This window comes from Moschus berezovskii, chromosome 18 (assembly GCF_049115385.1).
Source record: "Moschus berezovskii isolate FMDL1 chromosome 18, NW_MosBer_1.0, whole genome shotgun sequence".
Lineage (NCBI taxonomy): Eukaryota > Metazoa > Chordata > Mammalia > Artiodactyla > Moschidae > Moschus > Moschus berezovskii.
The window spans coordinates 76,639,017-76,661,907 of record NC_142477.1 but is presented as its reverse complement, the minus strand read 5'-3'; the positions used below and the strand labels follow the sequence as shown (position 1 = coordinate 76,661,907).

Sequence of the window (22,891 nt, the reverse complement as noted above, 5' to 3'; positions counted from 1 at the left end):
TTATGATAGTTCATCAAAGAATCATGTTACAATTGATTTATTTGTCCTTCTACTGATGGACACTGAAGTGGTTTTCAAGGTTCTCCTTTTTGTGCATTTTTTTCCTTACTTCCTTGACAGCTCAAAATGAATGAAAGGTCTTTTTTTTTTTTTTAATTTCTTGCTGAGATTGACCAGGCCTCCAGAGAAGAATTCCTGCTATATCTTTGTTCTTTGCCCTTCTCCCTCAGTCCTGACAAATACCAGGTGCTGGTTCCAAGAATTCTTATTGTTTTCTGAGTTGGTTCTGCCAACAGTTTTCAATCCTAGCCAGACCTAAGGAAAAGATTATAGAAGTGATAACTATGGGCAAAATCAATACAGTTCTCTGGGCCTCAAAATAAAATTGGAGTTACCTCTGGAAATTTATCCCAAGAAAATAATTCAAAGAAGAAAAATCATCTATACACGTGAGGATTTTCATTATAGAACTGTTTTTAAGATTTACTTACTTATTTTTGGTTGCACTGGGTCTTTATTGCTTTGCTCAGGCCTTCTCTAGTTGCAGCAAGTGGGGGCTACTCCTTGTTGGGGTGCATGGGCTTCTCATTGTGGCGGCTTCTCTTACTGTGGAGCGGGCTTCAGTAATTGCAGCACATGGGCTTGGTAGCTGCAGCACACTGGCTCAGCAGTTGTGGTGCACGCGCCTCGTTGCCCCATGGGTGACACGTGGAATCTTCCTGGACCAGTCCTCTAACTTGTGTCCCCTGCACTGGAAGGCGGACTCTTATTCACTGTGCCGCCAGGGAAGTCTTATAAAACAGTTTTTAATAGGAAAATATGAAAAATAATCAAAATAGTCAACAATGGGTATCCTTATATAAATCTCAGCATATTGACTCAATAAGTATTATTCATTCTTTTACAATGATGACACTGAAAACTCCATATTACATGGGATATGTGAACTGCTCTATCTAACTCAAAATAGTTGAATATCAGCACTTTCACATGATCCAAACTAAGACTAACAGAGAAAGACAGATGATGGTATAACAGCTAAAAAATGTATAGAGCCCAGGTGGCTCAGTAGGTATGGAATCTGCCTGCAATGCAGGAAACACAGGAGATGCAGGTTCGATCCCTGGGTAGGGAAGATCCCCTGGAGAAGGAAATGGCAACCCACTCCAATGTTCTTGCCCAGAAAATCCCATGGACAGAGGAGCTTGGTAGGCTACAATCCAAAGGGTTGCAAAGAGTCAGACACGACTGAGTGACTAAGCACACATGCAAAATTACATCTACATTATGTGAAAATATACCTGCATTTGGATAAGAACTTGAAAGAAGTACAACAAGTTAAAAATGGTTATACTGAGCAAGGAGAGGGGAAGAGAACTAAAATTTATTAAACTTACATATGCAGGACCTTATCTATATTATTATTTTAACAAACACACAGGAAGCCTTTATTATTCCCATCTATAGATCAACACCGAAATCAGATTGATTATATTCTTTGCAACCAAAGATGGAGAAGCTGTATACAGTTAGCGAAAACAAGACCAGGAGCTGACTGTGGCTCAGATCATGAACTCCTTATTGCGAAGTTCAGACTTAAATTGAAGAAAGTAGGGAAAACCACTAGACCATTCAGATATGACCTCAATCAAATCCCTTATGATTATGCAGTGGAAGTGAGAAATAGATTTAAGGGACTAGATCTGATTGATAGAGTGCCTGATGAACTCTGGACGGAGGTTCGTGACATTGTACAGGAGACAGGGACCAAGACCATCCCCATGGAAAAGAAATGCAAAAGAGCGAAATGGCTGTCTGAGGAGGCCTTACAAATAGCTGTAAAAAGAAGAGAGGCGAAAAGCAAAGGAGAAAAGGAAAGATATAAGCATCTGAATGCAGAGTTCCAAAGAATAGCAAGGAGAGATAAGAAAGCCTTCCTCAGTGATCAATGCAAAGAAATAGAGGAAAACAACAGAATAGGAAAAACAAGAGACCTCTTCAAGAAAATTAGAGATTCCAAGGGAACTTTTCACGCAAAGATGGGCTCGATAAAGGACAGAAATGGTATGGACCTAACAGAAGCAGAAGATATTAAGAAGAGGTGGCAGGAATACACAGAAGAACTGTACAAAAAAGATCTTCACGACCAAGATAGTCACGATAATGTGATCACTGACCTAGAGCCAGACATCTTGGAATGTGAAGTCAAGTGGGCCTTAGAAAGCATCACTACGAACAAAGCTAGTGGTGGTGATGGAATTCCAGTTGAGCTATTTCAAGTCTTGAAAGATGATGCTGTGAAAGTGCTGCACTCAATATGCCAGCAGATTTGGAAAACTCAGCAGTGGCCACAGGACTGGAAGAGGTCAGTCTTCATTCCAATCCCAAAGAAAGGCAATGCCAAAGAATGCTCAAACTACCGCACAATTGCACTCATCTCACACGCTAGTATAGTCATGCTCAAAATTCTCCAAGCCAGGCTTCAGCAGTATGTAAACCGTGAACTCCCAGATGTTCAAGCAGGTTTTAGAAAAGGCAGAGGCACCAGAGATCAAATTGCCAACATCCGCTGGATCATGGAGAAAGCAAGAGAGTTTCAGAAAAACATCTATTTCTGCTTCATTGACTATGCCAAAGCCTTTGACTGTGTGGATCACAATAAACTGTGGAACATTCTGAAAGAGATGGGAATCCCAGACCACCTGACCTGCCTCTTGAGAAACCTGTATGCAGGTCAGGAAGCAACAGTTAGAACCGGTCATGGAACAACAGACTGGTTCCAAATAGGAAAAGGAGTGCGTCAAGGTTGTATATTGTCACCTTGCTTATTTAACTTATATGCAGAGTACATCATGAGGAACGCTGGGCTGGAAGAAGCACAAGCTGGAATCAAGATTGCTGGGAGAAATATCAATAACCTCAGATATGCAGATGACACTACCCTTATGGCAGAAAGTGAAGAGGAACTCAAAAGCCTCTTGATGAAAGTGAAAGAGGAGAGTGAAAAGGTTGGCTTGAAGCTCAACATTCAGAAAACAAAGATCATGGCATCTGGTCCCATCACTTCATGGGAAATAGATGGAAAAACAGTGGAAACAGTGTCAGACTTTGTTTTTTTGGGCTCCAAAATCACTGCAGATGCTGATTGCAGCCATGAAATTAAAAGACGCTTACTCCTTGGAAGGAAAGTTATGACCAACCTTGATAGTATATTAAAAAGCAGAGACATTACTTTGCCGACCAAGGTCCGTCTAGTCAAGGCAATGGTTTTTCCCGTGGTCATGTATGGATGTGAGAGTTGGACTGTGAAGAAAGCTGATCGCCGAAGAATCGATGCTTTTGAACTGTGGTGTTGGAGAAGACTCTTGAGAGTCCCTTATACTGCAAGGAGATCCAACCAGTCCATTCTAAAGGAGATCAATCCTGGATGTTCATTGGAGGGACTGATGCTAAAGCTGAAACTCCAATACTTTGGCCACCTCATGAGACGAGTTGACTCACTGGAAAAGACTCTGATGCTGGGAAAGGTTGGGGGCGGGAGGAGAAGGGGACGACGGAGAATGAGATGGCTGGATGGCATCACCGACTCTGTGGACATGAGTTTGAGTGTACTCCGGGAGTTGGTGATGGACAGGGAGGCCTGGCGTGCTGTGATTCATGGGGTCGCGGAGAGTCGGACACGACTGAGCGACTGAACTGAACTGAACTGATAGATGGGGAAGAGCTTCCCTGGTAGCTCACCTGGTAAAGAATCCTCCTGTAATCAGAACACCCCAGTTCAATTCCTGGATCACGAAGTTCCCCTGGAGAAGGGATAGGCTACCCACTCCAGTATTTTTGGACTTCCCTGGTGGCTCATTCAGTAAAGAATCCACCTGCAATGTGGGAGACCTGTGTTTGATCCCTGGGTTGGGAAAATCCCCTGGAGGAGGGCATGGCAACCCACTCCAGTATTCTTGCCTGAAGAATCCCCAGGAACAGAAGAGCCTGATGGGCTTCAGTCCATGGGTTCGCAAAGAGTGGGACAAAAACGAATGACTAAGCACAGCACAGCACATAGATGGGGAAATGGTGGTTAAGAGTTATTAAGTAAGTAGTTTGGTGTCAAGTCGATAGTGCCAGAGCTAGAATCTGTATCCAGGCCTCTTTCACTCCAAAGCCTGTGCTCTACCCATATTCTTCTCTGGATGAAAGAACATCCATTCTTTATAGTTCTCATATTATTATTTGTATAATAAGTATAAATTCAAATTAAAAATTCCCAAAGGTAGTGAGGATAAGGAAGACAGGTTAGGAAACATCTCTCCCTGGTCCCAACTGATCTAGAGAGATAAGGCACCTCCTAGAATCATTCTTTGATTTTCTAAGCTTGCCCTTAGGGTTCCTGGTATAGAACAGTCACTACTGGCAAGAAGGTGACAATCAACAGACAAAGCCAATTGAATTGGGAATGGGATAAGCCATGTACTGCCTAAGGCCACTTGATCAAAGCTCTTGAACAAAGAGACCTCAACTATTATATGAAGCTGTTAAGAGTAAGCTGAAAACTGTTTGCGGGCATGTGGGTGTTCTTAAGGAGAAGCTTCCAAATTCCAGCCTCAGTCAATGAACAGAGGGATGCTAGGCTGGGAGTCAGGACTCCTGGGTTCCCTAATACAGCTCCTGAGCAGATGTGTACCCCTGGGCAAGTCACCCAGGTGCCCAGTTCTATCATATGCTACATGAAAAAGTTTGACTCTTCCAGCACTGTTTCTCTGGCTCGCTCTTTCTACCCAGAAAGAAGAATTCCACAGTCTACTACCTGGAGAAATCGTATGTCAGACATCTGAAGGAAGTGCTTATTCCTCTTACCTTCACTCTTTCAGAAAAGGGGGGGCCTTCCACCAACAATTCTGTTCTTCTCTCCACCGACTCCTGTGATCATCACCTCCCTGTCTAGCGAGTTCCCAGAAAGGCCATATCCTGGGTCTAGTGCATGGAAACACTGCTATAAAGGTGGCATGCAGGCGCCACCAACTCTCATTGCAACCCACCTACCAGCAGGGCTGCACTTTGTGCTCCTGTTCTCAGGCAGAAAGCTTATCAGGTCAGGCTGCAACTCTGCCTCCGAGGGAAAACCTAGAGACACAGATGTTCTGTCTGCCAGTTACCATCTACAGCCCTCCAGGTAACCCGCTGGCTAAACAGACCCCAGAGTTTAAACTTGGGGTGTGGGGAAGAGGAAGGAGCATGAAGCCCCATTATAACAACAAGATCAATCTGTATATTCCAGCAGTTTCAGTGGGGCCAAACTGGGGGTTCATAAGCTGATCCTGGAATTTGATCTTCCTCAAGTTCCTTGTATCTGTTTGCCACTGCTTGAAAAAAAAAAAAAGGATAATCTGCATTCCAGAACCTCAAATACAGAACCAAAATCTGGAATAAAAACCAGCCCAGGATCAGGCATAACTTCCTCATCAAACTGTTAGTGTAAAAATGAGAGAATGAAGGGATCAGAAGAGAGATGGGAGAAAAGTGGATGGCAGAACTGAAGCAACATTCTGCAATCACGCTTTGGGAGAAAGAGAGCGAAATTAAAAATAAGAATGCCAAACTGAACTCCGGGATCTCAAGAGAGACCGAGTTGTGGGTCAGTAAACCAAAGACAGGCCAGGGATATGTTCTGGTTCCCAGAGCACCAATACACAAGTAAACAGACTGGAGGTAAGAGCTATAACTTTGCTTATGGAGCTGTGCTGGGAAGTGGGAGAGCAGGATGGACAGGTGCCTATCCACCCTACTGCCTGAAATCAAATGCCACCATCACCAGACTGTAGACAAAGCTCAGGTTTTCAAAGAGCAGGAGATATCATAGTAGCAACAACAGGGTTGTTGGGAGCGTTTAATGAGATAATCCATGTAAACTACTAGCACACCTATTGCTCTGAAAACGCCATGGTCCCCTCCTGTCACTAGATGGCAGGTTCCAAGAGGCCAGGAGCCATGACTGCATTTGCTAATGGGTGGGTCCCCAAAGCCTAACACAGCGTCTCAGAGAATATTTACTATTGGTGCCAACACTATGGTACTGGAGAAGAGACTGGAAGAAGCCTTAGTACCCTCTTCATCCTCCCCAGATCACTTTCCCCCTCATTTGAAGCAAGCTAAGTAGACAGCAGAGGGACAGCAATGAATTTCCCTTGCTACTTCAGGAATCATCACTGTACAGGAGATGGAAGCTACCCTAAGCTAACCCAGCTGAGGTCTCGGTCTGACTCTTATTGCCCAAGACAGGGCCAGCAAGGACGCATACTGCACACTGCCCTTATCTGATTGATATGATTTGATTTGAGTAACTGTATTCCATTTGATTGATTTTCAAATTCCTTTATTTTCACTCCAAGTTCCCCAAAATGCAAGGGAGAGAGAACAACCACATCCTAGGAAACAAACTTTAATATTAGAATAAGTGCATTTTCTTGGTTGAGAGGGGCTGGAGACAAGGCCTCTATTGGAATAAAGATTAAAAGAAGAAATGCTTTTTCCAATTTAGATAACTTACTTTTTGAGAAGAAAATTTATCCACTTATATCCAGACTAAACAGTTGGCGATGAGGGGTTTTGGTTCTGGACTCCTGCCAATTAGAAGGAAAATTTAGTATTATTTGTGGTAGAACAGAGCTAGTACCCTGATTGAATTCCCAGTACCATTTAGGAAATGGATTCTAGGTAGGCGACATACAAACTCTTTACTGTTCACATTAATTCACTATCTTGTAGCCCCTGAGTTGCCATGATCACACAAAGACTTTGGTGGCCAGGACCCAGGTGACCACCTCCAGGCTGGCGCAGCATCAGGAGCATCTTAGATGATTAGCAGATGTTCAGTCAAGTTTACACATTGAGGTTGTCTGTCTAGACAGCTAGTCAAACTTCTTCACATGTCCCAAGAGCCCTGCCCTGACTCTCCTTGGCTCCAGCTGTGGAGATGATTGACATTTTGGAACTTTTAGAGACATATACTTTCTAAACATGGAGTCTTGAAGTGAGGAAATGGGAAAACTGAATGCGGACCATGGGATCCCACCTGTGAAGGAACTTGTTTCAAATCCCTCAGTCTGTGGCTGAATAAGACCTGGAGCCCCGGTCTTTGGACACTAAGACCAGTGCTGCTCCCACTAAATGACATGAATATTGACAAATATCTTGCCTTTTCCTCACACTTACCAAAACCTGTGAAAATAGAGTTTGATACCCCACTTCTGCACCTTCCAGTGGGCATTACAGGCACTTACAGGTTTCTACCCTGTAGAAGCACATATTTTTAAAATGTCAACAACTGTCCAGGAGGCAGTTAGCTTCAGGCATATGAAAACAACAATGCTGGGAAAGACTGAAGGCAAAAGGAGAAGGGGTAACAGAGGATAAGATGGTCAGACAGCAGCATCCGCTCAGTGGACATGAATTTGAGCCAACTCCAAGAGATAGTGGAGGACAGAGGAGCCTAGCATGCTGCAGTCCATGGAGTCAGAAAGAGTCAAACACGAATTAGGGACAGAACAACAACAGCATGGAAACAAATTCTGTATTAGTTAGTGAGGGCCACTGTAACAAAGTACCATAGACTGTATGGCTTAAACAATGCAAGTTTAGTATCTCGTAGTTCTGGAGGCTAGACGTTCAAGGTATTACCTGGGTAAGGCTACTTTTTCTGGGGGCTGTGAGGGAAGGACGTTTCGGGCCTCCCTCTCTTCTTGTTAGCAGACGGCTGTCTTCTATGTCTCCTCACATCATCTGCCCACCATGCATGCACATCTCTGTGTCCAAATGGTCCCATTTTATAAAGACATCAGTCATACTGGGTTAGGAGCCACACTTAGTAAAAGACCCTATCTCCAAATAGGGTCACATTCTGAGGTACTAGGGGATAAGACTTCAGCGTAAATTAAAGGGGAACACAACTGAACCTATAACAAACTCTAAATCAGTGTTTCCCAAAGTTTGACTATTTGTGTATGTATCATCACATACCTTTGCTATATTCATATACCATTTATACAATTAACCCCTTAATATTTAAAAATCAAACTGGCTTATCAAAATAGATTTACTGAAAAAGGTAACTTGATCTCTTTTATAAATAATAAACCAATGCTTCTCTACTATACATTAAAACTATTATTATGATTAAAAAGTCCTCATACCACCCTGCCTGGTGGGCTTCAGTCCATGGGGTCACAAAGAGCTGGACACGACTCAGTGACTAAGCACACACACATGCATAGCACTTAACATTTTCTCACATACCAATAGCACTTAACATTTTCTCATATACCACCATTGGTAGGCATATCATACTTGAAGGAATACAAATCCAAATGGCTTGTGAGTGGGTTTGCATATATTCCAAGTGAGTTGAGGTTTTGTGAGTATTTATTAAACAAGACAAATCTCATTTAAGAGGTAGTAGTTCTGCAACTCCAAATCAATTCTCAGTATCTTCCAGCCTCACAGAAACAGTCCATCTAATTTTCTGTATGGTAGAGTTCCAAGAAAATTCTAAAATGGGAAAACAGGATTGGGGGTTCAACTCCTCATCTTTCTTCTCTCTAGGAATTTGACTGATGCAAGTGACACACAGGAGAGCTGCAGAATAATTTTAAAAATATAAATTAAGGTGGGGTCAGGTACCTTCCACCACAGCTCACTGGCTATATGGTTTCTGAATGAATTATCAAAACTTCTGCTGTGAAAGGCTTAGAGTGGAGTAAGTTGATTTTAAGGGAAGTAATGGGGAAGTAAATCATCCCATAGTCTTCCCAGCTCATGTCCTAGACATGAGATCACAAGAAAAATCCTTTAGAATAGGAATAAATGTGGCCCAGGGGCCCCTCCCACTCCCATGACAGATACAACCAGTTTTCCATGGGTCTCCTTACTACTGAGCCCTTAAGAATCTTAAAATCCTTGCCAACACAGCACTCCAGGAAGCCACTGTCAACTACAGAGAGGAAAACCACAGGCCAGCTCTTTGGTTCAGGCTTTCTCTGGGCTCCACAGGGGCCAGTCCTATAAAGCAACAGGAAAAGGTCTTCAGCACCCTTTCCTCCTGTGTTGTCTTCTTACCCTGCAGGACTCAGCTGAAATGCATGTCTCAGAACACCTTTCCATAGAGACCTAATAAGAGATCCAAATAAATGCCTAACTGCCTCCCATTATTCTCTATATCAAATTCTGATTCCCTTATATCATTTGCTATGACTCATAATTACTATTTGCTTAAGTACTTATTATTTCAACAGTCTTGCTTGCCGGAATGTAAGTTCCTTGAAAGTAAGGGTTATATTGGTCTTATTCATCTTTCTATCACTAGCATACACTAAGCACTCAATAAATACTTCTTGAAAGGAAAAATGAAAGGGGGAAAATGATAAAGCAAGGGGAGGACAGTGAAAAGAAAGAAAAAAGGGGAGGTGGAAACGGAGGGGAGGGGGAAGAGAGAGCGCTAAGCCACTGACAATTCACCGTATTGTGTAGCTGCATGGGATTGATCTCCAGTTTATTTGGTGAGCGAGGTATTCCTCGGCGTGTTCCTCTTTCCAAAACCTTGCTCCTCAAATAGGAATACCCGCTTCTTAGAATGAGGGGCTGTGGGAGGGGTGGGAGACTTCTGCCGCCCTCTCTACCTCCTCCTGGTTCTCCTGTGTGAGAAGCGATTCATCTGCTTGATGAGGTGACCAGACTCTAGCATCAAGTGTCTATCAATTGCTGTGGTGCAGGGTAACGACTGGAAGTCTCTGTTTGCTTGGGCTCATTCTCCATGCTTCTCTTTTGGTCCCCTGACCTCAGCAGGATGTGAGTATGGCTGTGTCCATCCATGTGACTGGCTGGTGGAGTGTCTGCTGGACAGATTCACTTCAAGTTCATCCCAAGGTCTAGACTTGGGGGTAAAAAAATAGAACACTCACTAGACACTGTCAGGTCACATCTTCTACATTTTTACCGATTATGATTTGGATGTTTTGAGCCCGATACATAACTTGGATATCTATTTCTTGAAAGACTTATAATTCAGAGGGGAAAAGAGTGAATTTGATTACCCCCTCAGAAAAGCTAATATGAAAAGACAAAGATATTGCATGATACCAGCTTGACTTTGCAGTACTAGAATCCTAGATGGCAGAACATGCAGTCTTTTTTGGCAGGCTAACAAATGTTCCAAGATCACTCTTGGCATCATGCTTCCTCTTCAGACTCTTTCTAAGCTTATAATAAGAGCCCTACAACACCTAGTAGATCAGAAACATAACAGACATGGAGAGAAAAGGCCTGCAGCTGGGTGAGGTCATGTCAGAGGGAGCCTGGTTCGCCATAGGATGGCTTCATATGATGAGACCCCCATTAAGATGGAGGTCAGGCCCTCTCACAGCAGATGCCCTGTCAGAGTCTGAGAATTTTAACACAAAAGAGGAATGTTCCTGCAGTGGCTTGCTGCAGCGATTCATGGGATGTGGGAATACTGTTTTTGGTGGTTAGGAATTTACAAATGCTTTTAGGTATGGATACTGTCCGTGTCTGCAAAGATGCAGAAAGCTGTTCATACAGAAGAGTTTGCTTTTATTGTTCCAGATGTGAAATGCTTTAGAGACATAGGAGAGAGACTGAGGATATTTCATAGACAGAAGAAAGTGATTTTTAAAACAGAGGCAGGTATATTCTTTTTTAAAGGATCTACATTAATTTGTGGCATTAGGGAGCCCACAAAAAAGGAAATTCTACCCTTCTGAAACAGCTCAGTCCATGACCCACTTCACCCCTAAGCCTTGCCTGATTATTGCAGAAAGTAGTGGATTCCCTGACCTCTTATCCTCATGGGACTCAACCTGTTCCATTTTACTGGCACTTTCCATGTATTGTTTAGGGTGGTGAGTCTCCTCAATTAGACTGTCAACTTTTTAAAGAAGGGAATTACATTTATGCCTTACACATCTTAATATTATCATAGCATCTAGCATCTTGTCCTAAATACATTAGAAATAAATTTAATAGTTTGAATTTTTTTATTTCTAAAAAGAGGTCACATTCATGAATTTTACATTTGCAGTGTTCCCGCCATAGGCTGGGAACTATTCTGGGGTTTGAAGCTGCCATGATGTTGTGGATAATGAGAATAAAACCAATAACACCAATATGAACAACAGTTATCAGAGCTAAGAGTTATTAAGTTTTTATTACAGTAGGTCAAGCACCACTTTAAGTGTTTTACATATATTACCTCATTTAATCCTCACTGCGTCACTACGAGGTGGTGATTACTAAGCTTATTTCTCAGACAAGAACACTGAAGCACAGAGAGAATAAGTGAAACAGGGTCCCTGTCCGAGAGCAGTGCACAGACCGGTGGGGTTCAAAATGTAAAGTGGTGAGGACAAGATTCATAACACTAATAACACTCATAATCTAAATATACTTTTAAGTGAAAACTGGAAAACCATACATAAGAAAAAAAGTGTGTCAACTATAGGAATAGGGTGGGGTGTATATGTGTAAGCAAGAGAGAAGATGAAATTAAGTGTAATAGGCATCTGAATTAGATGAGTGAGTGTTTCTTTTCTTCATAATTCAATGCGTGTGATCCAGTGGTGTTGATGAATGTTTAACAATGAGATTTACAGGTGTAGTCTCTGATGAATGTTGTTTGATATTTTCACTTACATTAATGAGCAAGATGAAACTGAAATAAATAATAAGAACATATGTCAAAACTTTGTCTGTAAAGGATGAGTAACTTCTCTGTTAAATCAGATAATAGTTTTCAAACACTGGAAGAACAGTTCATCAATTTCCTTCAGCTATTCACAATGCAAAAAGACTGCATAAACAACACACGAGTTAAACCTGCATTACTGACTTTTCTCTGTCATTTTCTACAACTAGAACAGGGGTTAGCAAACTACAGTCCATGGGCTCCTATTTTTATAAGTTCATTAGCTCATTGCTTCCCCCCGCATCCCATTTTTAAAGGATTATAAGGAAGAAAGAGGAGGAGAAAGAGGGAGAAGAGAAGAAAGAGGAGGGAGAAGAGGAGGAGGAAGGTATGAAGTGGAGGACAGGGAGAAAGGGGAGAAGGAAGAAGAGAAGCAGCAGTAACAAAGACTTAAACATTTATTATCTGTGTCTTCACAGAAAGAGTTTGCCAATTCTTGGTCTATATAAGCAACAAAACAATAAATTATACCTTGATTTTGTAGCATTGCTGATTTCTATAGTGCAAATATTCCCTTTGTGGCTGATCTCAAGCTAACAGTACAATGTAAAGTTGAGAGGAGATGTACAGTCAGGCACCATCATACAGTATTTCCACCATACAGAAATAATAAACATAGATTATCTCAATAGCATTGAGAATCAGAAAGTGCAGTAAAATAATTAGGGAGGAATGAGTTTTGAGTATTTATTATATTAAAAGGTAATTTTATTTTATTGTAAATTTGTAGAATTTTTTTCATTTTATAATGATCGTTTTTTAAAAACTGCCTCACAAAATCCCTGAAACTTTAACAACTTTCTTTTGCAAAATAAAAGAAGCTGGCCCCAGCACACTACAGTGTGATCATAGAAGTAGCTGATTGCCCAAGATGTTAAAGTTGATGCCACAGTGACCCATGTACTCCTGGAAAGTAACAGGTCTAACCAGCAGAACATGCTAGTTCAGTTCGGATCAGTCACTCAGTCGTGTCCAACTCTTTGCGACCCCATGGACTGCAGTATATACCAGGCTTCCCTGTCCACAACCAACTCCCAGAGCTTGCTCAAACTCATGTCCATTGAGTCGGTGATGCCATCCAAGCATCTCATCCTCTGTTGTCCCCTTCTCCTCCCACCTTCAATCTTTCCCAGCATCAGGATCTTTTCCAATGAGTCAGTTCTTTGCATCAGGTGGACAAAGTATTGGAGTCCAACGAATATTCAGGACTGATTTCCTTCCAACGAATATTCAGGACTGATTTCCTTTAAGATTGTCTTGTTGGATCTCCTTGCAGTCCAAGGGACTCTCAAGAGTCTTCTCCAACGCCACAGTTCAAAAGCATCAATTTTTTGGCACTCTGCTTTCTTTATGATCCACCTCTCACATCCATACATGACTACTGTAAAAACATAGTTTTGACTATACAGATCTTTGTTGGCAAAGTGATGTCTCTGCTTTTTAATATGCTGTCTAGGTTGGCCATAATTTCTCTTCAAAGGAGCAAGTGTCTTTTAATTTCATGACTGCAGTCACCATCTGAAGTGATTCTGGAGCCCAAGGAAGTAAAGTCTATCACTGTTTCCATTGTTTCCCCATTTATTTGCCATGAAGTGATGGAACTGGATGCCATGATCTTTGTTTTTTGAATGTTGAGTTTTAAGCCAGCTTTTTCACTCTCCTCTTTCTCTTTCATCAAAAGGCTCTTTAGTTCCTCTTTGCTTTCTGCCATAAGGGTGGTGTCATCTGCATATCTGAGGTTATTGATATTTCTCCCGGCAATCTTGATTCCACCTTGTACTTCATTCAGCTCAGCATGTCACATGATATATTCTGCATATAAGTACTCTGCATATAGAACATGCTAAGAATACCCTTTACGAGGATGTTCATTACAGCCTTGTTTATAATTGTCAAAAATTAAAAATATCTAAATATCCACTGGTAGGGGAACAGATAAATAAAACATTGTATAGTTGTATTATGGAATATTTACATTGTGGAATTCCTATTATGCTACAATGGTAATGCATTATCTATCCCTACATGCATCAACATTAGATTTCAAAAATAAAATTGTGAAAAGGAAATTTCAGAAAAATGTGTACAGATGATGCAATTTATGTTGATTAAAAACAAAGGATACAACCTGTATATTGTCTATAGCATATCAAGTGTGGTAAAGGTATCAAATCATAAAGGAGGAAGATGACCCCCCCCCAAATGTGATATTAGTTGCCTCTATAGGGTAGGAAGAACAAGCCTCCCCAAAGTATCCATTATAGGTTTTAGACAGACTGATCATTCATTGTATAGAAAATGTTTTATGTATGTGTTCCTAAACAATATGTTGTTTCATATTGTCTTTTTCATGAACTTTATATAAACATATACCTGATGTCATCTTTGGTGACTTTTTTCACCATATTATTGCTTCAATATTTAAACAGCTATTTGACAAATGCTGATTGCTCTGATAATACAAGTAACAGTGAGAATTTGGAGCAACCTGAACTGTTTGTAGTAGTATAAATTATTATAAACACTTTGGAAAACAACTGGATGCTATTTTGTAATCTTGAACAAATGCACGGACTACTTCTATGTCGATGCACCAACCTATCACACACTTGTACCAGAAGACACAGGCAAATGCAAAAATGTTTATGGAGCATTGCTCTTAATAGCAAATACTTGAGGTGAAGTATTTTTGACCTTGGGGATTATTCATACACTGTAGTTCTGAACTAGGCTACATATTATTTGTTGCAGAAAGAGATGAAAAAATGGTTTTTATCTGTCATTAATAGCAAAGTAATTTGGATTTGTTCTAGGCTAAAGTACAGCATTTGTGATTGTATCATATATTTAGGCTAAACACTTTAAAAAAGCCAATTTTAATTCTTAGAAGTCAATGGGGTTGGTGTCATCATAATTTCACAGCAAGGTCTCTGCATTCTTTTGTAATAGGTTGGAAAGGGTAGGAGAAGTGATGCCAGAGGCAGATAGAGGGGAAATGCACAGCTTTTCCCCTCTATCAGAGTTTCTGAACCCTGATCAACACCCACACCCAACCCCACCTGCCTCCATCTATTGAGCATCAAAGTTTATCTCCTGTGCAGAGACCCATGTTTGTTGAGTCTGAGAAACAATTAGATTAAAATTTTGGCACTTATTACCTATTTAAAAGCGTAGAAATTTTGAATTCATGTTCAACTTTGAATTTCTTCCTTGGAAAAAGAACTAAAAGAAATTTGAGATTTGACCTTTCCCTCCAAAAATGATTATTTTGTAAAGAAGAACAATTCTTTACAGACTCTTTCCACCACCCCCGACACAGGTTTTCTTTTCAAACTCTTTATTTTTTTTAATTTATTTATTTTAATTGGAGGCTAATTACTTTATATTATTGTATTGGTTTTGCCATACATTGACATGAATCTGCCCCAGTTGTACATATGTTCCCCATCTTGAAACCCCTGCCACCTCCCTCCCCATTCAGACTCTTTAAAATGAGCCACATAAGCCCAGAATTCCAAAATCAGCTGTTTCTTCTGAGTGAATACTCTGTGGTTAAAATGCAACACAGAGAAAAATACATCTACAAATGTATCAAGTCTTAACAACAGAAAAGATCTTTCAATTTGCAAAACAAAATAAAAAGCTCAGTCATTAGTGAACACCTAGCTCCAGTGTTCTTGCCTGGAGAATCCCAGGGATGGGGGAGCCTGGTGGGCTTCAGTCCATGGGGTCACACAGAGTCGGACACGACTGAAGTGACTTAACAGCAGCAGCAGCAGCAGCAGCTCCTATCCTTCCTCAATCCCAGCTTGCCCCAACATGCACAAGAAGTCCCTGCAGTCAATCCTATAATTCCACCAGAAAAGTTAACCCTGTTAAGTGTCAGAGGTTGAGGTTAAGTGCTTTTCCAGTAGTTTTTACATATAGTTCTATGAATGGGAAATGCTTTGCATTTGTTGTTTTGTCTCCACTGTTCATAAAAATGCTTTGAGATCCCTTTGACTTCTTGGGTGATGCTGTTTGCATTTTAATCAAATGAAAAGAGGAGCATGACAGCTCACCCAATAATCCCACCATGCCATGCACAAGGAGAATACCAATTACCAGTCTTAATACCAGTTAGATATTCACCTGTCAATAACTTCCTTCCTGATAACACTTCCTGCAGATTCCGTAGACAGCTGGCTGGGTTCCAAGTTCCACGGAGTGGACGTGGGAAGCTTTTCACGAACTAGGGCCCCTCTACCTCCTGCCCTCTTCGTCCCCATCCAAGCACAGCCAGAGACGTGCAGCAGTCTTCTAAGCACCAACTGTGGAGAGGCACTTGGGGGGCTTCATAAAAAATAGCAAGAGCATGCTTCTGCTCACTCTAAGGACTTCAGCTTTTTGCAAATAAATGAGAAATTCTCACTGTCCTAGAAAAGATATTTACTGCCTTCCCTCTAACTCATCTCCCTCTCTCTCTCTCATACACATACAGAGACTGCACCTAAACAGTTCTTCAGGATGTTAATACCTTTCCTCAGGTTTGAGAAAACGCTGCATTCCAACAGTTTCTGTGGTTGAAAGAGAAAGACAACATTTCCCAAAAGGCAAAGCTACACTATCTTGGGAAAGGAGGAAGAGGAAACTGTACCTTAGGGAACTCCTGCAAATTTCAGAGTGATGCTTTGAAGTCAAGGCAAATTGATAATTTACCTCTCACTTAACCAATCTGAATATTCATTGCATTGTGATACACTATGGGTAAAGAAGCGTGTGAACTTAACAACCCGTTCCAGGAGGGATGTGTGCATCACACATGGGGCAAAATCAAGGGAAGAGAAGGCTGCTACCCTAGTTCTTCATCTCTCAATACCCCCACCAGGCTGTAGCACCACACCCTCAGATGGGCCTCCAAACAAGCTGAGAAGCCTGTCCTGGGGGCTGCTCTGGGCTGTATCTCAGCATATATCCTGCATTACGCATTGCCTCAGTTCTAGCAGCCTCCTTTTCTCCTCAACGCTTCCAACATGCTAGTGAATTAACCAGAAGCAAAAGGGATTCAAAGCTGGTCCTTCGAGTGGAGGGAAAAGGCTGGGAGTGGACCTCAAAAGGCAGAGATGGAAATAATGATGTTCTTGGGCTATAGAGAAGTACATTTGCAACTGTCTGCAGAAACATTTCTTCCAGGAACCGTCAAGAAAAATTCACTGGTTGAGACTTGAGCAAGGAAGCTTTTTTGCCACAGAATGGGTGTCTATGTTATTCCTGGAAAGATCTCTGTGGGAGTACAGATTCATTCTCAAAGAAGGAATGGTCCCCACAGCTGCAGACTTACAACCCATGTTGATAAACACCTTGAAGACCGGGGTGCCCAGTCTTTCATTCTCAGTGCTTCAATCCCCACATTCAGAAGAAGGTGAAAATGACATTCTCACAGTTTTTGTGACTAAATAATATACCATCATTGACAATGCTCCAAAAAAAGGGCCATGTAAATGGATCTCTGTGAGCTAGAGCAGGATTTTTGAGTTCTGATGTCCCAGATACATCTCAGTGAACCAAGAGCAGCATCCTGTTGTGTCGAGCAGGCAGTCACCTTAAACAGCCAGCCAGACAACAGGAAGGCAAGCCTGCTTTTAGAGAATGTGTAGTAAGTGCCTCACGTCATGCTGGGCATCTTCTATCGCCTATCTCATTTAGCTGTGGCAAGACCTCTGCAAGAATACTTGTTATTATCCCTACTTAACAGGGAGGAAACAGGCTCAGACTGAGGTCTGTCAGGTGAAGTTAGCTGGTAGTGACTGCTGTTTCTGTAAGAGGTTACAAACAACAGGTGCTCACTTTCAACCTCTCTCCCAGCTAGAGCATTTTTGTGTGCCCTAATTCTGGTCCATCTGCATATCTGAGGTTATTGATATTTCTCCCGGCAATCTTGATTCCAGCTTGTGCTTCTTCCAGCCCAGCGTTCCTCATGATGTACTCTGCATATAAGTTAAATAAGCAAGGTGACAATATACAGCCTTGACGTACTCCTTTTCCTATTTGGAACCAGTCTGTTGTTCCATGTCCAGTTCTAACTGTTGCTTCCTGAACTGCATACAGGTTTCTCAAGAGGCAGGTCAGGTGGTCTGGTATTCCCATCTGTTTCAGATTTTTCCACAGTTTATTGTGATCCACACAGTCAAAGGCTTTGGCATAGTCAATGAAGCAGAAATAGATGTTTTTCTGGAACTCTCTTGCTTTCTCCATGATCCAGCGGATGTTGGCAATTTGATCTCTGGTGCCTCTGCCTTTTCTAAATGCAGATGACACCACCCTTATGGCAGAAAGTGAAGAGGAACTCAAAAGCCTCTTGATGAAAGTGAAAGAGGAGAGTGAAATGGTTGGCTTGAAGCTCAATATTCAGAAAACAAAGATCACGGCATCTGGTCCCATCACTTCATGGGAAATAGATGGAAAAACAGTGGAAACAGTGTCAGACTTTATTTTTTGGGCTCCAAAATCACTGCGGATGCTGATTGCAGTCAGGAAATTAAAAGATGCTTACTCCTTGGAAGGAAAGTTATGACCAACTTAGATAGTATATTAAAAAGCAGAGACATTACTTTGCCAACAAAGGTCCGTCTAGTCAAGGCTATGGTTTTTCCAGTGGTCATGTGTGGATGTGAGAGTTGGACTGTGAAGAAAGCTGATAGCCGAAAAATTGATGCTTTTGAACTGTGGTTTTGGAGAAGACTCTTGAGAATCCCTTGTATTGCAAGGAGATCCAACCAGTCCATTCTAAGGGAGATCAATCCTGGGTGTTCATTGGAAGGACTGATGCTAAAGCTGAAACTCCAATACTTTGGCCACCTCATGGGACAAGCTGACTCACTGGAAAAGACTCTGATGCTGGGAAGGATTGGGGGTAGGAGGAGAAGGGGACGACAGAGAATGAAATGGATGGATGGCATCACCGACTCGATGGACATGAGTTTGAGTGAACTCCGGGAGTTGCTGATGGACAGGGAGGCCTGGCGTGCTGTGATTCATGGGGTCGCAAAGAGTAGGACACGACTGAGCGACTGAACTGAACTGAACTGAATTCTGGTCCATAAGAACTAAGCAGGATCTGCTGGGATTCTATGAAGATTTTACTCCCTAATAAAAGGTATGCAGGAGGAATCATCTTACTTTTCCTCACTGCATATCCTCATTTCTTCCTGTGACCTCTGGAATCATTACAGCTATTCCATGGTCATGATGGCTCACATTATCAATTCACCAAGTGGGCAGAAAATGCTTGTGGGACAGTCATGATACTGTAGTCCTGAGCCACTGAATTAACCAACAGGAAAAGCTAGCCTCTGGGTATCTCCTCATGTTAAAAAAATGCCTTTGGCACTCCTTGGTATTTACCCAAAGGAGCTGAAAACTTAAGTCCATGTAAATACTTGCACATAGACATTTACAGCAGTTTTATTATAACTGTCAAAACTTAGAAGAAACCATGTGTAGAGTCTTTTGTGTTGCTGGAAAAGGGCATCTGCTATGACCAGTGTGTTCTCTTGGCAAAACTCTATTAGCCTTTACCCTGCTTCAGTCTGTACTTCAAGGCCAAATTTGCCTCTTACTCCAGGTGTTTCTTGACTTTCTACTTTTGCATTCCAGTCCCCTATAATGAAAAGGACATCTTTTTGGGTGTTAGTTCTAGAAGGTCTTGTAGGTCTTCATAGAACCATTCAACTTCAGCTTCTTCAGCATTACTGGCTGGGGAATAAATTTGGATTCCTGTGATATTGAATGGTTTGTATTGGAAACGAACAGAGATTGTTCTGTCGTTTTTGAGATTGCATCCAAATATTGCATTTCAGACTCTTTTGTTGACCATGATGGCTACTCCATTTCTTCTAAGGGATTCTTGCCCACAGTAGTAGATATCATGGTCATCTGAGTTAAATTTACCCATTCCAGTCCATTTTAGTTTGCTGATTCCTAAAATGTTGATATTCACTCTTGCCATCTCCTGTTTGACCACTTCTAATTTGCCTTGATTCATGGACCTAACATTCCAGGTTCCTATGCAATATTGCTCTTTACAGCATTGGACTCTGCTTCTATCTCCAGTCACATCCACAACTGGGTATTTGTTTTGCTTTGGCTCCATCCCTTCATTCTTCCTGGAGTTATTTCTCCACTGATCTTCAGTAGCATATTGGGCACCTACTGACCTGGGGAGTTCGTCTTTCAGCCCTATACAGTAAGCAAAAACAAGACCAGGAGCTGACTGTGGCTCAGATCATGAACTCCTTATTGCCAAATTCAGACTTAAATTGAACAAAGTAGGTAAAACCACTAGACCATTCAGGTATGACCTAAATCAAATTCCTTATGATTATACAGTGGAAGTAAAAAATAGATTCAAGGGATTAGATCTGAGAGACAGAGTGCCTGAGGATAGGACATTGTACAGGAGACAGGGATCAAGATTATCCTCAAGAAAAAGAAATGCAAAAAAGCAAAATGGTTGTCTGAGGAGGCCTTACAAATAGCTGAGAAAAGAAGAGAAACAAAAAGCAAAGGAGAAAAGGAAAAATATTACCCATTTGAATGCAGAGTTCCAAAGAACAGCAAGGAGAGATAAGAAAGCCTCCCTCAGTGATCACTGCAAAGAAATAGAGGAAAACAATAGAATGGGAAAGACTAGAGATCTCTTCAAGAAAATTAGAAATACCAATGGAACATTTCATGCAAAGATGGGCCCAATAAAGGACATAAATGGTATGGACTTAACAGAAGCAGAAGATATTAAGAAGATGTGGCAGGAATACACAGAACTATACAAAAAAAGTCTTAATGACCTGGATAACCACGATGGTGTGATCACTCACCTAGAGCTCCAGATTCCTGGAATGCGAAGTCAAGTGGGCCTTAGGAAGCATTACTAGTAGAGGTGATAGAATTCCAGCTGAGCTATTTCAAATCTAAAAAATGATGCTGGTAAAGTGCTACACTCAATACGCCAACAAATTTGGAAAACTCAGCAGTGGCCACAGGACTGGAAAAGGTCAGTTTTCATTCCAATCCCAAAGAAAGGCAACACCATAGAATATTCAGATAACTGCACAATTGCACTCATCTCACACACTAGGAAAGTAAAGCTCAAAATTCTCCAAGCCAGGTGTCAACAGTACGTGAACCACAAACTTCCAGATGTTCAAGCTGGATTTAGAAAAGGCAGACGAACCAGAGATCAAATTGCCAACATCCACTGGATCTTCGAAAAAGCAAGAGAGTTCCAGAAAAACATCTATTTCTGCTTCATTGACTACACCAAAGCCTTTGACTGTGTGGATCACAACAAACTGGAAAATTCTTAGAGAGATGGGAATACCAGACCACCTTACCTGCTTCCTGAGAAATCTGTATGCAGGTCAGGAAGCAACAGTTAGAACTGGACATGGAACAACAGACTGTTTCCAAATAGGGAAAGGAGTACATCAAGGCTGTATATTGTCACCCTGCTTATTTAACTTATATGCAGAGTACATCATGAGAAATGCTGGACTGGATGAAGCACAAGCTGGAAATAAGACTGCTGGGAGAAACATCAAACACCTGAGATATGCAGATGACAACACCCTTATGGCAGAAAGCGAAGAAGAACTAAAGAGCCTCTGGATGAAAGTCAAAGAAGAGAGTGAAAACGGTGGCTTAAGATTCAACATTCAGAAAACTAAGATCATGGCATCTGGTCCCATAACTTCAAGGTAAATAGATGGGGAAACAGTGGAAACTGGCTGACTTTATTTTTTGGGACTCCAAAATTACTGCAGATGGTGACGCTTGCTCCTTGGAAGAAAAGTTATGACCAACCTAGACAGCATATTAAAAAGCAGAGACATTACTTTGCCAACAAAAGTCCATCTAGTCAAAGCTATGGTTTTTCCAGTAGTCATGTATGGATGTGAGAGTTGGACTATAAAGAAAGCTGAGCATTAAAGAATTGATGCTTTTGAACTGTGGTGTTGGAGAAGACTCTTGAGAGTCCCTTGGACTGCAAGGAGATCAAACCAGTCCATCCTAAAGGAGATCAGTCCTGAATATTCATTGGAAGGCCTAATACTGAAGCTGAAACTCTAAAACTTTGGCCACCTGATGGAAAGAACTGACACCCTGGAAAAGACTCTGATGCTGGGAAAGATTGAAAGTAGGAGGAGAAGGGGACGACAGAGGAGTCAAGGTTGGATGACATCACCAACTCAATGGACATGAATTTGAGTAAGCTCCAGGAGCTGGTGCTGGACAGGGAGGGCTGGTGTGCTGCAGTCCATGGGGTCGCAGAGTCGGACATGACTGAGCAACTGAACTGAATTGAAGAAGCAACCAAGATGTCCCTTAGTTGGTGAATGGTTGCATAAACTGTAGAACATTCAGACAATGCAATACTATTCAGGGTGAAAAAGTAATGAGCTGTCAAGCATGAAGAGACATGGAGGAACCTTCAATGCATTTACTAAGTGAAAGAAGTTTGAAAAGGCTGCACAGTCTATGGTTCCAACTATATGATATGCTGGAAAAGGAAAAACTATGGAGACAGTGAAATATCAATGCAAGAGGTGGAGGCAAGGTAGTGGAGTACAGAAGATGTTTAGGACAGTGAAAGTATTCTGCGTGACACTATAATGGTGGGTACATGTCATTATGCATTTGTCCAAACCCAGAGAATATACAACCCTGAGAGTGAATCCCAATGTAAACTATGAAGTTTGATATAGACATGCCAAGAGAAAGGAGGTTTCTCTATTCCTTTGGATCTAAGTTATTAAGATTAGGACTAACTGCCATTTTTCTCACTATGTGTAAAAAATCTGGCTGAGATCGTCTAGTGGGAACCAAAGCCAAGAGGTTAGAAAAAGAAAAAAAACACCTTAATATCATTTGATACCCTCGATTAGATTATTCCTGAAGTCCTTCTCTGGGTATCTCAACAGCATCATCCATTAATTTTTCTTTTGTGTCAGTGCCAATTTGAGTGCTATTTCTGTCTCATGCTACCAAATGGATACCATCTAATTCGCCCAAATCATCCAGGGAAGATATTTTTTTCATTTCTATTGTGTTGGCCAAAAGGTTCATTCTGATTTTTCTGTAACATGTTATGGGAAAACTCAAACAAAC

The 22,891-nt window shown here is 41.5% G+C and overlaps 1 long non-coding RNA gene across 1 annotated transcript in view; it reads right to left on the bottom strand.

Annotated features, from left to right (window-relative positions):
* Positions 1-6,557: 6,557 nt before the first annotated feature.
* LOC148775022 (uncharacterized) overlaps positions 6,558-22,891 on the bottom strand; it is a 79,537-nt gene continuing 63,203 nt past the window's right edge. Inside the window, exon 4 of the long non-coding RNA XR_016035218.1 lies at positions 6,558-6,614. This is a non-coding gene — a long non-coding RNA (uncharacterized LOC148775022). The remainder of the gene's footprint in view (positions 6,615-22,891) is intronic.